The sequence below is a fragment of the Engystomops pustulosus genome, chromosome 5 (genome assembly GCF_040894005.1).
Source record: "Engystomops pustulosus chromosome 5, aEngPut4.maternal, whole genome shotgun sequence".
Classification (NCBI taxonomy): domain Eukaryota; kingdom Metazoa; phylum Chordata; class Amphibia; order Anura; family Leptodactylidae; genus Engystomops; species Engystomops pustulosus.
The window spans coordinates 173,028,093-173,041,939 of NC_092415.1; the positions used below are offsets into that span (position 1 = coordinate 173,028,093).

General features: G+C 38.5%; 1 long non-coding RNA gene across 2 annotated transcripts; it reads left to right on the top strand.

Moving 5' to 3' along the window:
- Positions 1 to 5,680: 5,680 nt before the first annotated feature.
- Positions 5,681 to 13,525, top strand: LOC140134244 (uncharacterized). Of its 2 annotated transcripts, none has more exons than XR_011856154.1 (3): positions 5,681 to 5,963; positions 9,596 to 9,765; positions 13,288 to 13,525. It is a non-coding gene; the product is annotated as an uncharacterized lncRNA (long non-coding RNA). The 2 variants fall into 2 exon arrangements; XR_011856153.1 differs by having other exon boundaries at positions 5,681 to 5,883.
- Positions 13,526 to 13,847: the final 322 nt, after the last annotated feature.

A 13,847-nucleotide genomic window follows, 5' to 3' on the forward strand; every position in this document is an offset into this window, starting at 1 on the left:
AAAAGATTTTTCATCTATGTCTGTAAAAATATTATCAAAAGTCTAAACTCTAAGTCTGTGGATGTATGAAGAGGGAGGAGAGGTGCCCCTTGATGGGAACAGTGGTATAGCACAGCTTCCTTCCTTATAAACGTCTCGACTGTGAGAAGAACATTCAGCAAGTGCCAGAATCTAGCGGTAATCCTGCCATTATACCTTTCCTATATTCTCCAATATTATAATATCTGCTGTAAACTGGAAGATATCCAAAATTATGAGTGCATACTGTGATTTGACTTAAACACATTAAAATGCATTTACAGTCTAAACAATAACTTTATAGTCATGAATATTATTAATAGTAAACTGTAAATGAGAAACTACTTGTTTCAAATACTGTGAATGAGGCAAGAAATCTTGGCTGCAGATACTCCTGCTACCAGGGGTGACCTAAACCATCTGCTGCCTGAGGTATGCCCCCTCCACCTATTTTTAATAGTCAAGTCCTGCTTTGTAGTAGGCGTCTTCGCCACTGATGATGCCCCCTCTTTTGATGCAGATGGTCCTGCCTGAGGAGAGAGGCTCAACTCGCCTCATGGCTGATAGACCCCTGCTTGCTACACCTGGGCCCTAAAGGCTTTCCAAGTCAATTGGACATGTTGCCACAAGAACTGCTCATCTCTCTACTGTGACATCACTGTGTTTATTACTATACTTTCATCTATTCATATGGGTTTCTTTGACATTATTCCTAATCTGTGACAACACCAGGCAAATTATTTCATTATTGTGTGAACACTGTCGAATTTTCATGTCCAGATGATACTAAGCTCTGTAAAGAAATGTACACAGAGGAGGATAGTATAATATTACAAAGGAATTGGAGAAATGGCTAATAAAGTTGGGAAGAGGAAAATGAAAATATTATTATGTATTAAATAGTAAAACACAGCCAGGCATCTGCTGATTAGGAAAATTAAAATATGGGATGTATGATGAGACAAAGGTAATCATGATAAGGAAACAAATCCCTGGTCAGACCATAGTACAATGTTACAGTACTTTATGTAATACTCCTTCTTCCTTATTGGTTGTAAACTCTTGATCAGCAATCAATTCCTATTGTTTAAATTATCCACATTCGATTATTTTTGTCTGATTTTATCAATGTTTTATAGAGAGTATTGTTATTAAAAATTCTCTATAGTGATCAAATTTCCTGTGGCATCACTGTGAGCAGTGTCCCCATACCTTTATGTCACTCTGTATTACCTATGTGCTGTCACATTATTGTTTTAAGAATTTCTTTTGACATCACTGTTTGGATTATATTAGTACTGTCAATCAATATTTTATTATCTCTACAATAAGTATATTTTTTTTTAATATTTCAATGTCGTGAAATCACAGTATTGAGTGTAACCTGTACTGCATTTTTCCACTGTGAAATTATTCTGTGAATTACCTAAGTATAAATGTTATAATCACATCAGTTAAAGGGGTTTCTATCATTCTTGGAAAAAACTCTGGAGGCTGAAACAGGTGTGGTGAAAAAAGAGACTGTACTCAGCGCACTTTTTTGAGTCCAAGTTGCAGCACTGCAGCGGTTTTCTGGTCTCTCGCACTTTTAGCTTGACCGTTAGTGTTAGGGGGTCATCATGAGACCCATTTCAGGGACTGGTTTTTGTCTTTTGTTTTAAATTTTTTTTTATTATTGTTCAACACAACATACATTAAATTGCAAACAATGAATCATAAAAGTTGTACAAGTTGTGCAATCAATTACAGGAAGGAAAAGCAAAAAAAAAAAAAGACAAAAGGAAAAAAATTATCTAACCAAAAAAGAATCCCCTCTTTTCTTTCTTCCTCTTATCTTACCTTCCTCTATCAAACCATTTCCTCAGGTTCCCCCCCCCCCCATTATTTCATCCGCCTAATAATATAATGATTTTTTTTTCCTTTTTTCTCCTCCTTTCTTTTTTAATCTCATGAGTACAGGCGGTCCCCTACTTAAGGACACCCGACTTACAGACAACCCATAGTTACAGACGGACCACTCTGCCCACTGTGACCTTTGGTGAACCTTTGGTGAAGCTCTCTGGATGTTACTATAGCCCCAGGCTGCAATGATGAGCTGTAAGGTGTCTGTAATGAAGTTTTATTGATAATCTTTGGTCCCATTCCAGCAAAAAAAATGTCAACTCCAATTGTCACTGGGGCAAAAAATTAAAAAAATGTCTGGAACTACAATTATAAAATATACAGTTTCGACTTACATACAAATACAACTTAAGAACAAACCTACGGACCCTATCTTGTACGTAACCTGGGGACTGCCTGTATACGTATTGCGTGTTCAAGGCCACAGATCCTAACCCAAGCTTAATAATTTTTTTATATTTATCACCCCCCATCAGGCATACATACTTCACAGTCTCTTAATTTATTCATCCCCTGGATTATGTTCTCTATCTGGTATAAAGAGTCACTTTTCCATTTCTCCTGAATCTCTAACCTGTCTTTTGCACACAGTCTAAGAAAAATGACCCATTTCAGGGACTGGTTTATGTCCACAGGAAGTAAACAATAAAGCTTCCTATAGTATGACAGCAAGCAGAGATATAGAAAACTGCGATGAATTGATACAGGAAGTATATTGGAAAATTGTATACATTTGCTTTATATAAACAATATAAATATTCGCTGAAAGTGAACAACCCCTTTAAAGTGAACCATAAGTTAATAAGAATAAACAGAGTAAGAAACAAGTTAGGTTTTTCCATAAATATACATTCAGTCACTAAGAATAGGCAACTATTATCGACCATTAAATGAAAAATAGACACAGGTTATTAGAGTGATTGACAGTAAGTGCTGGATCGCTATGCTGGAGATATATACGACTCATAATCTTCATAATTTATTCTTTGTTTTTAAATTATGTCTATTTATGTCTATAACATTTTTATACAAATTATCAGAAAGGGAAGTTGACAATCCTGGCAGGAGTGTGTGACAACTAATGGCACCATTACATATTAAGGAAAAGCCATAATCACATGGTTCAGACACTACAAATGTACACAGAGGCCTCACAACTCTCCTGAAACATCATGCCGGGGTGAGGAGACATCTGTCAATGAATATTAATATTTAATGTTTTTGTTTTTTCTGTAGGTATGAGGCATCGGCTTACTCTTTCTTTGCTATGAAGAAATTATAGAGCCGTGGCCGGAATAAGAGTACAAGGCGGTCCTCGGGTTATGTACAACAAGTTGAATTTGTATGTAAGTCGGAACTGTATATTTTATAATTGTAGCTCCAGCCAGAATTTTTTTGGTCTCTGTGTCAATTGGATTTTAAAAATGTTGGGTTGTCATAAGTAGCAGAATTAACAATAAAGCTTCATTACAGACGCCTGTGATAACTGTTACAGCTGATGATTGTAGGCCTGGACTAAATTACAGTAAATTACCAACATCCAGAGGTCCGTTTGCAACTAGGGGTCTTCTGTAAGTGGAGTGTTCTCAAGTAGGGGACCGCCTGTATCTGTATACTCACACATTTATGTACTGTTATATACATTTATACACTTGCACAGATCTGTCCCACTAGCTCTGTCTCCCCCCACTAGGGGGGGGGGGGAGTACACGGCAGAAATTAGAAATGAGAGATCTCAAGTCCTGTGAATCTGCTGTCCCCTCCACTCCCCCGACATTTCATATCTATGACGCCAATGCATGTTGTGTACTGTATAAGATGTGCATTTTATTCTATATGCAGCATAATATGTATATAATGGTGCACAATTCTTCATTTTTTAGTGTGTCAGGTTAGATGCCAGGGCCCCATAGCAGTTGCTACCACTGTAGTTACGCCCCTGCATGTACCACAGCCATCCTATGGTAATCCATGTGGTCTGACACCTTTAATAGCGCATGCTTGGCCACTGCTGCCAAAAGAGAGGGTGGTTGTATCCAAGACCAACTATTTCATTACTAAGGGACACCATGGTTATATTTATGGAAATTATCTTCACACATAACATGCAACTGAAGAAATGTATATACATGGCAGATTAATGAAATTGAAAGTGAATGCCCAGATGGGAATACCCCTTTAATATGGCCATTTAATAGAATTTTTACATTTTATTTTTCTAACTGTATCGGTTATATCTTTTACATGTGTGATATGATTGTGACACATACTACTGCTGGTTTGTACAAAATAACATCTGACGTATCAAGAACATCACTTAATAGTACAAATAAGTTCCATTTTTGGTTCCTGTTTTTCTTTCCAGAATGCTGCCAGGCAAATATTATGCATGAGGTAATTACAGTGTGAAATTAGAAATGTGTGTACTTTGTGTGCTTCAGTTTCTATGGAAAATACAGCATGTTTTTGAACCTCCTTCATGCGACCTCATGAGAATGAACTATATCAGCAAATCAGCGTGAAGTCAATTATGGGAAATGAGTACCACCTTCTGCACAATGTATCCACAGGGGTCAGGAGTCATGTTCAGCACTGAGTAGTAATAATTATGTCTTCATAGATGGACGTCCACTTTTTTCTTTGACACAATAATATAAGCAAATCAGTGTGATATCAATTAATCAGAAATTAGCACCAACTTCCTCATAATGTGTCCATGGGTTTCACAAAACGCTCATAATATATCCATGGGATTCTGGACAACTGCATCTAAGGTACATAGGTGGACAGTAGTTTTCATTGTTTTGTTTCATCTACACAATAGAAAATAAGTAAATATAATTGTATTATTTTCTAATAATTCTAAAGAAGTAAACATGAAAATGCAAAATGGAATTTGTAATGAGTAAAATATTCATTATTAAGACCATTGTGTTTTGCAGGATGCCATAGAAATCTGTGGCATTATTATTGGTATTATGTTCTTTATTTGCAGCTGTATATTTACTGATATTTTCCATGAATTATAGGGGGAGTCAATTGTTATGTTTGTATTGACCTATTCTGTGGGATGATTTTACAAGAAAAGAACAGTTCCTCTGGACAATTAAAGGGGTTATCCGAGAGTAGCAATAAATTAGGGACCGGCTAGGGAGTGCTTTTAAAAAAATAAACGTGCACTCACCTCCTCCATCGCTCCTGATATTCCGCAGCGCGCTCCGTCTGATCGGTACCCGTGTTTGTTTACAGGGGCCGCTTCCATCTGTCACCATATCTCAAAGCTGAGAGATAGGGACGGATGAGAGTGGCCGGCCACATCTGTCGGCCTGAAGCTACCCGAGCGTAGCTTCTGAGCCCCTGTAAACAAACAGGGGCAAGGTTCAGACGGACCGTGGTGCGGAACATCAGGAGCAACGAAGAAGGTGAGTACATGTTTATTTTTTTTTAAAAGCCAGCCCCAGCCCTAATTTATTGCCCCTTTAAAGATACCTCTATATTAAATATCTGCATTATGTTACTGTTTTTATATTTTAATAGGAAAATAACAAAGAGTATGGAGGAGATTTTTCAGAAGCATCTTATAGCAGAACTGTTCTAGTTGCCTATGGAAACCAATTGGAGCTCAGCTTTCATTTTCCCACTGCTGTTTATTAAACAAAGCTGAGCTCTGATTGGTTTCCATGGGCAACTAGAACAGTTCTGCTCTCAGACACTCCTGATAAATCTCCCGCTATATGCTGGCTTGTCTCCGATGCTCTTTATTGCTGCAGCACCACCTGTCACTATGTGTGTATACAGAGGCTCTGCAGTGACCTCATGTTGACAGTGTGTGCACCTACGGCATGAAACTACTGCTGTAATGGGTGCACATTTTTCAATGTCACTTCGCCACGGATTCTCTGTATACAAACAGTGGTCACCGGCGACGGGTGGCACAATGCTGAACCACAGCACCGCAGAGAGGTGAGAATGTGCTCTTTTTTATTTTTATATATGCCATTGTCCAAAGTGGATAACACCAACTCTATAGACAAAGACAACAGGTGTGCTAAAGGCTATTTAATTTGATCTGACACGTATACAATACAGTTCATTACACTATACTTAACTATACTGCACTGAACAGGATCAAATTCAATATTAGCAGTAATCTGCATTAAATATTTTAGATAACATCCAAGCATTTTACACTAATAAGAGCTTGTGGTAATTACACACAGTTACATACAGTATTCCGACCTCTTTAAATTTTCACTCTTTGTTTCATTGCAGCCAATTGGTAAGATCAAAAAAGTTCTATTTTTGTTCATTAATGTACCATATATGCTCGAGTATAAGCCGAGTTTTCTGCTAAAAATTCAACACTCGGCTTATACTTGGGTATACAAAAATAATAAACTTACTACTCACCATTCCGACGGCCCGGACAGCTCCTCTTCATCTTCATGCCACAGGTCCGTGGCAGCTCCATGGCTGCGCCTCTTCTCTCTTCATGCCAGCTCATGGTCGTGATAGCTCCGTGCGCACGGGGCTGTCGCGGCCGTGAGCCGGCATGAAGACAGAAGAGGAACGGCCACGGAGCTGCCGCGGACCTGAGGCATGACGATGAGCTGTTTTTACCGGTAACAGGGGGCTGGCAGGTAATATAGCTAAAGGGGCTGGCAGGCTATATAGACAAAGGGGCTGGCAGGCTATATAGCTAAAGGGCCTGGAAGGCTATATACATAAAGGGGCTGGCATGCTATATACATAAAGGGGCTGGCAGGCTATATACATAAAGGGGGCTTTGACCAATGCATTTCCCACCCTCGGCTTATACTCGAGGCAATAGGTTTTTCCAGTTTTTGGTGGTAAAACTGGGTACCTTGGCTTATACTCGGGCCGGCTTATACTCGAGTATATACGGTACACACTGCCCCCCATCTTAGCAGAAAAAAACTGAAATGTAAATATTCTTGCTAATTTATTAAACAGGAAAAACTGAAAAATACCACATGGTCATAAGTATTCAGGCCCTTTGCTCAGTATTGAGTAGAAGCATCTTTAGTGCTAGTGCAGCCATGAGTCTTTTTGCGAAGATGCAGCTTTTCACAACTGGATTTGGAGATCCTTGGCCATTCTTCCTTGCAGATCCTCTCCAGGTCCCTCAGGTTGGAAGGTGAACGTTGGTAGAAGCCATTTTCAAGTCTCTCCAGAGATGTTCAAATGGGTTTAGGTCAGGGTTGTGGCTGGGCCAGTCAGGAATGGTCACAGAGTTGTTCTTCAGCCTCTGCTTTGTTACTTTAGCTGTGCGCTTAGGCATATTTACTAAAAACAGAGCAAAGTGTACTAGGTGCAGTTTGCCTGTGTAGTGAGCAGAGGGCGCCAGATTCAAGATTTGTGGCGTCTGTTCTTCATGAATCTGGTGCCGTGCGCACTGCTAGAACATAGTGCACCAACTTTTCTTTGTGCACCTTTAACTTAGGGCGTGACTTTGCATGATAAATGTAGCCCACGGGCCAAGTGTGAACCAGATTACCCCCTTCAGTGGGTTACTGAAGGAGGCATGCAACACATATGTGTCGCAAACACATACATGTGCAAGCAGTTTGCACAAAAAAGAATGAGCAAAGTCTGACAGAAAACTTCTGCAGGGGTTTTAATAAATGTGGCCCATTGTCTTGTTGAAAGACAAACCCGCCGGCACAGTTTGAGGTCCAGAGCACTCTGCAAGAGGTTTTCATCCAGGATATCTCTGTACTTGGCCGCATTCATCTTTCCTTCAGTTGTAAACAGTGGCCCTGTCCCTCCCCCATAGCATGATGCTGCCACCACCATGTGTCACTGCTGGGATTGTATTTGGCAGGTGATGAGAAGTGCCTGGTTTTCTCCACACATACCGGTTAGAATCTTCATCTCATCAGACCAGAGAATCCTATTTTCATAGTCTGGGAGTCCTTCATGTGTTTTTTTCCAAACTGTATGTGGGTTTTAATATGTCTTTCACTGAGGAGAGGCTTACATCAGCTCACTCTGCCATAAAGCCCTGACTGGTGGAGGCTGCGATGATAGTTGCCTTTGTGGAACTTTTTCCCATCTCCCTAAATATCTGGAGCTCAACCACAGTGATTTTGGGGTTCTTCTTTGCTTCTCTCACCAAGGCTCTTCTCCCACGATTGCTTAGTTTGGCTGGATGGCCAGGTCAAGAAGGAGTTATGGTCGTCCAAACGTCTTCCATTTAAGGATTATGGAGGCCACTATGCTCTTAGGAACCTTGAGTGTTAGAAAAATTCTTTTGCAACTTTGGTCTTGCCACAATGCTGTCTCTGGGGTCCTTGGGCAATTCCTTAGACCTCATAATTCTCATCTGCTCTGTGAGCTGAGAGGTCTTAAATAGACTGGCGTCTCCCTTTAATTAAGTGCAATAAGTTTAATTAAACACAGCTGGACATGGACATGAAAATGGACAGCATGTGAGCTAAATATGAGTGTCACAGCAAAGGGTCTCTTTTCTGTCAAGGTGGGGTGCTGAGTGTATATTATTGAGCAAAAAAAGAACTTTTTTGATATTACCAACTGCCTGCAATGAAACAAAGAGCGAAAATTTTAAATGGGTCTGAATACTATCCGTACCAACGGTATATAAAACATGACTAAACAAGTTCAACACAAATACACTATTTTATTTGCATGAGAAACCATATAATAACTTCATCATATTGAGGTAAAGTGGGATACTGATAACATCTTTGTCTTCAGGCTATATACAATGGTATTTTCTTGTACATTAAGCTATTTTACACTACTTTTTATGAAATACCAGCTTTACAATAAAAGCTTGTAATGTGAAGGACACCAAAAGCTTCTATGCACGAATGTGATAATGTTACATCTTATTTTTTTGGCCCAAGTATTTTCTATAGTAATTTTGTGCAAGAACCAATGTATAAAACAATAGGAGTAAATTGGAAAATTAATTTGACTAACCAAGTTATGATAGCAAATTTTTAACCCAAAACTTAAAAAAGTAGGTACATTGTATATTGATTATGATAGTTTCTGTAACATCTATATCAGTGTCATCCTCTGTCTGTGATTTACATCTGAAAAGACACTAATTTTGTCTCCATGTTCTTCGAATATGTGAACACGCATTTAGCTAAGTGGTAAAATTTGGGCTGATTGCACCACACCCATATCCTCCTGGAGTATGCTCGGGTCCAGCAAGGGTTAACTGTTGTGACTGACAAAGCTCTATGCAATGGAACTGTCTTCTATTAGTGTTTTGTTCACACTTAGTCCAGTGCCGTTTTTAGTCTTCTGTGACCCGGTTTGTTGACAATTTTTCTGTGCTTGTATTGTGTTGTTTCATCTTGCCCTTTGGCGTAGGGAGGGATTGTCTTCTAGTTCTCTACCTCCTACTTAGGGAGGGTCGAGCAATTGGAAAGAACAGCTAGGATGTGGGTTTAGCATTAGGGCCCACTGTCTGTGTCACCGGTTTATTCCCACGGTCTGCATCACACTATCACAGTAGAAAAAGGTTGAAAATAGATATTGGTCAATCAAACTATAAATCCTAGAGTACTGATCCAGGGATAGGCAAATCCAATATGGCAGTGAGAATCACTCTTGGATCAACATCAACTAATTACAAATAATTTATTTCCATAACGTGATGTGTTTACTCTCTTGAAAGGCATCCTGGCCCCTCCTGAACAATTTCCTGCAGTATAGATTTCCACAGTGTTACAGTTCTATGGTGAGGGTAGAACCGCATCTCCTCTAGGCGTAGAGTAAGCAGTCTTGTTTTGGCCTGTGACTGAACTTGTACAATCATCTTACGGCATATCTTCCCAGAAAGTGCTGGTAAGTAGACATTGGAATGATATTTGTTGACAAGAAGCAGCAGGAGCCACTGAGCTGCAAATGTACAAGATAAAAATTACATTGCTGATGGGAAAATGCTGCTTGAGGGACACTACTAGTAGTTCCAACATAACTGTGTGCTTGACGGAGGTCCGAAATGCATTGCAGATATGCTTATATTTTGATTTACTGTCACCGTCTCTCAACATCCTACGGTCCATAAAAAGATGTTTTGGAATAAAGAAAATGGATTTTAAAGGACACTGGAAGTTTTCTAATTTTTTCTACAACTGGGTGTACTTTTTATATGTAGTGTAAAGGTGTCCTGAACATTGAACAAACAGTGAGGAAGATGAACCCACATATCTCCTTTAGTTTCAGTGGTGCTCAGATCGGCAAACATTAAAGAGTGTAAGACACATGCATCAAACGCATGGCCGTGGACCAAAATGGGCCTGCCTGTTCCTTCTATGTGGCCCCCATGGTCTACTAATAAAACAAAACTGATTCAGTTGTTTAAAAGAAGAGTGAAGAAATCAGGCGATACCTTTTTGATGCTAACTGACTATATTTGATGGTGAGCTTTCGAAAATACTAATTCTCTTCGTCAGACATGATGTTATGCAAAACATCATGTCTGACGAAGAGAACTAGTAATCTCAAAAGCTCAACATCAAATATACTCAGTTAGCCTCAAAAAGGTATCGCCTGATTTCTTCACTCTTCTTCTGCTCTCCATGGCTAACACGGTACAAATCTACACTACTAGTCAGTTGTTTAAATGCAGAGCCAGTTCTTTAGTGGTTCTCCTAGCCATGTAATAGCCTAAACACATAAAGTTTACATGTCATCTGTATACAGCAGTGAGCTCCCCACAACATGCTGGCCCCATGACGGGAATGCAATTGTCCCCTTGATAGCAACCACAAGGATAATGTGGCCTTTGACAAAAAAAAAATTTTGACTACTCTGGTGAAAAGTGAAGATAAATATAGCAAAAATATTGCTATGATGAAGTGTGTACTGACCCCGATACTGATTGTTTTTAGTTCCAGTAGTCAAGTGCCGGCACATGACACTGTAAAGAGTTTCTCTAACAAGAAACCCATCACTTCATAATGTAAGAACATGTGTTAGTTATAGCTATATTTCCATCTACACCTATTAGTTTTTTAGCATTCATCACAGATGATAAGGAGGATGAAATGTCAGCGGGACCGGTTCAGCTTGCGAGCCCAGATTCCTTAAGAATTAGAAATGTTTTATTTAGCAGGATTAGAACATGAAAACTCTGCCTTATTCAATACTCATTTTTGTAAATATCTTTTCGGTGCAGGTATGCCTGGAAATCAGAATGTAGATTTGATCAGTTGATTTTTAGGACAGATAAAGACATCACACTGATTCATCAAATTTGACATTAAATAAATCCATCAAACTAGTCTAATCTCTGTGTACTGTACCGAAAGTATGACTGGTTTATGTGGTTCCCCTGATCGGTATGTTCAATTTTACAGCTAATCATTTTGTCCTCATTGGTGATAAGTTACGATTAGAGGTTTCCAATTTACAAAATGTGTGCACATACAAACCAGGTATGTCTGTACACAAGGATTTCCCATAAAAGAATTTTCTAGACAGGACCGTTCCAATGGATAGGCCATCTATATACTATTAGAGGGGTTTGAAATTGTATTATATTAAAATTCAATACATTTTTTGAGGAATTCTTTGAGTATATTTTTATATGTCTGTGTAACATCTCTGGTGCTTCAGCACCATGCTGTGTCCGTAAAGTATGGGTCAGGATACGCTGATGAATGTGATTTTGTTAGGATACATTCTGTCCTTGCTAGTCCGAACACTACTTTGATTCTTTCCTGACAAGAATTCCACCACACCAGTCTGTCTCCTGGGGATTTTCTCTGGGTTGCACAGAGTTAAGTTGTGGGAAGAATACTCCTTTCCTCACCCTTTTCCCCCCAGCTGGGTCCAATCACATTCTGGATCAGGACTCTGACATCTCATAAAAGGTTTGTCTTCCAATATGCTAATATGATAATATAGAGCTAGCTGCGGTTTATCTTGACTTCTGTATTTTAGATTCCTTGACCCTTTGCCTGTTTTCCGACCATCCATTTTGCCTATTGATTCTATACTGCATGTTTCTTTTGGCTTTGACCCATAATTTTTTACTTATCTTTTATGTTTGTATTGTCCAGTCTTTGTCTCCATGTTTGCACTTTGGTGCAAGAATGGAAAGATAATAAGTTGTCACCTACCACTACTAATTGCCCAGCCTAAAGTGTAGGCTTATCAATTAGGTAGGGGCAGCTGGGAAGCGGATTTGGCCTTAGGGCTCAGTGTCTTTGACTGTTCTTTCAGTCCATCCAAACCATTTTCTTACTGCATTAAAGTCTGTCTGAGATATTTTCATAACAGTTAAAGATGTAACTTATTATTTTACAATAGTTTCAAAATTTTAAGAAAAAATGGACAAGGTCAGTAATTCATATCCCCATTGTAACACTCTTGGGATCCCAAATGAAATCTACTTTCTGGTCCTATCATGGTCCTATCATGTCACACAGTAAATGGTGGAAGTAAAGCCTATGCAACCAATCACTGACCACAGTAGAGACCCAACAGGTAGCAGTGATTAGCTGAGAGGTGTTTCCTGTTGTGCTCACCATTTTTGATAGCCTGAAACCCCTCTAACCACCACTATACCAAAAAGGATGTGAATGTAATGGGGAATCAACTTTGTACTCAATATCTTCACAATACATAATGAAAAGTCATAAACATCATAAATTGCTTATAATTTCCCTACAAAATCAGATAACATTTAGGAATTTTTTCGTATGTAATAAAAATGCACTGATAAGGTACAGAGAACAAAAAGGGAAAAAATACTGTAACTGTAATAGAAAAGAATTGAGATGAAGCTGCACCATGTGTGACTTTATTAAGGTGGTATTTTCATTATGATTTTATTGTTATATCGACTTAACATATCTTGCAGGCTCAACAACAGAAGCGATTTAGTTATGATGACTCAACGATTGGGCCATTTTTTTTTAAACAATTTATATAATTAGGTAAAATGGAAACTTAGATTGTGCATAGACTAAAAAGGCTAAATTAAAATAATAATAATGTGCCGTAATTGAAAATGATTAAAATGTAACAATAAATATTTTTTAGCCGGTGCTAGTAAATAGTAATCATATGTATAAAATAAAAACCAGACATATAAAAAAAATGTGCTCAGTCTAAATCATAGGGACTTCAAAATGCTGAAGCACTGTTGGGTTGCATCAAATTTGCAAGTTCTTTATCCCTATTGAAAGGTGAAATTAATGGTTTTCGCTGAACCGTAGGAAGCTATTGTGAATATTCTATACTCTAGAGACTGCTGCTTAATTCCACTGCCACTGGTTGGGATAAGAATTGCATTCATAGTATTAAAAGTGATCTTTTTTTTCTTCTTTTTTTTTATTTTGCATTGTGATGCATGAGGCAATGGAGCTGCTTAGAGAAGAAAGACTTACAATTGACCTTGCATGGCAGGAGGACTGTTGGAGGAAAGTATGTCACTTCGAAAACAATTGCAACAGCAGCGCAAAATTGGTCAATACACAGAAAAATGCAAGAACAATTCATCGTAATTAAGAAGGAAAATTTTAAACAGATCAACAAATGAGAACAAATTAAAGAGGTCTGCTTGTAAATGACAACAGGGGAAGACGGGAAAACAGAAAGGTTTAATTCATTTATAAAACAGCATCACTTGAAATGAATGTGCTGTGGATTACAATAAATGGAAAATAATTTAGTCTATTTATCCATCTACATTTATCAATCTATCATCTATCTGCAATGTTGCTTTTGGAAGGGACAATAAGATAGAAAAGGACAGACACAGACAGCTAAAGCTAGACCCTTCCAGCAATCACTACCTACTTGTCTAGCCTACTCTAAATGGTAAATGACAACTGGTTGATGTTCCCTTCATTTACCAAAAAGAAAACAGAGAGACAAAAAACAGGGCAAAAAAAACACAGAAAAATCAAACATGA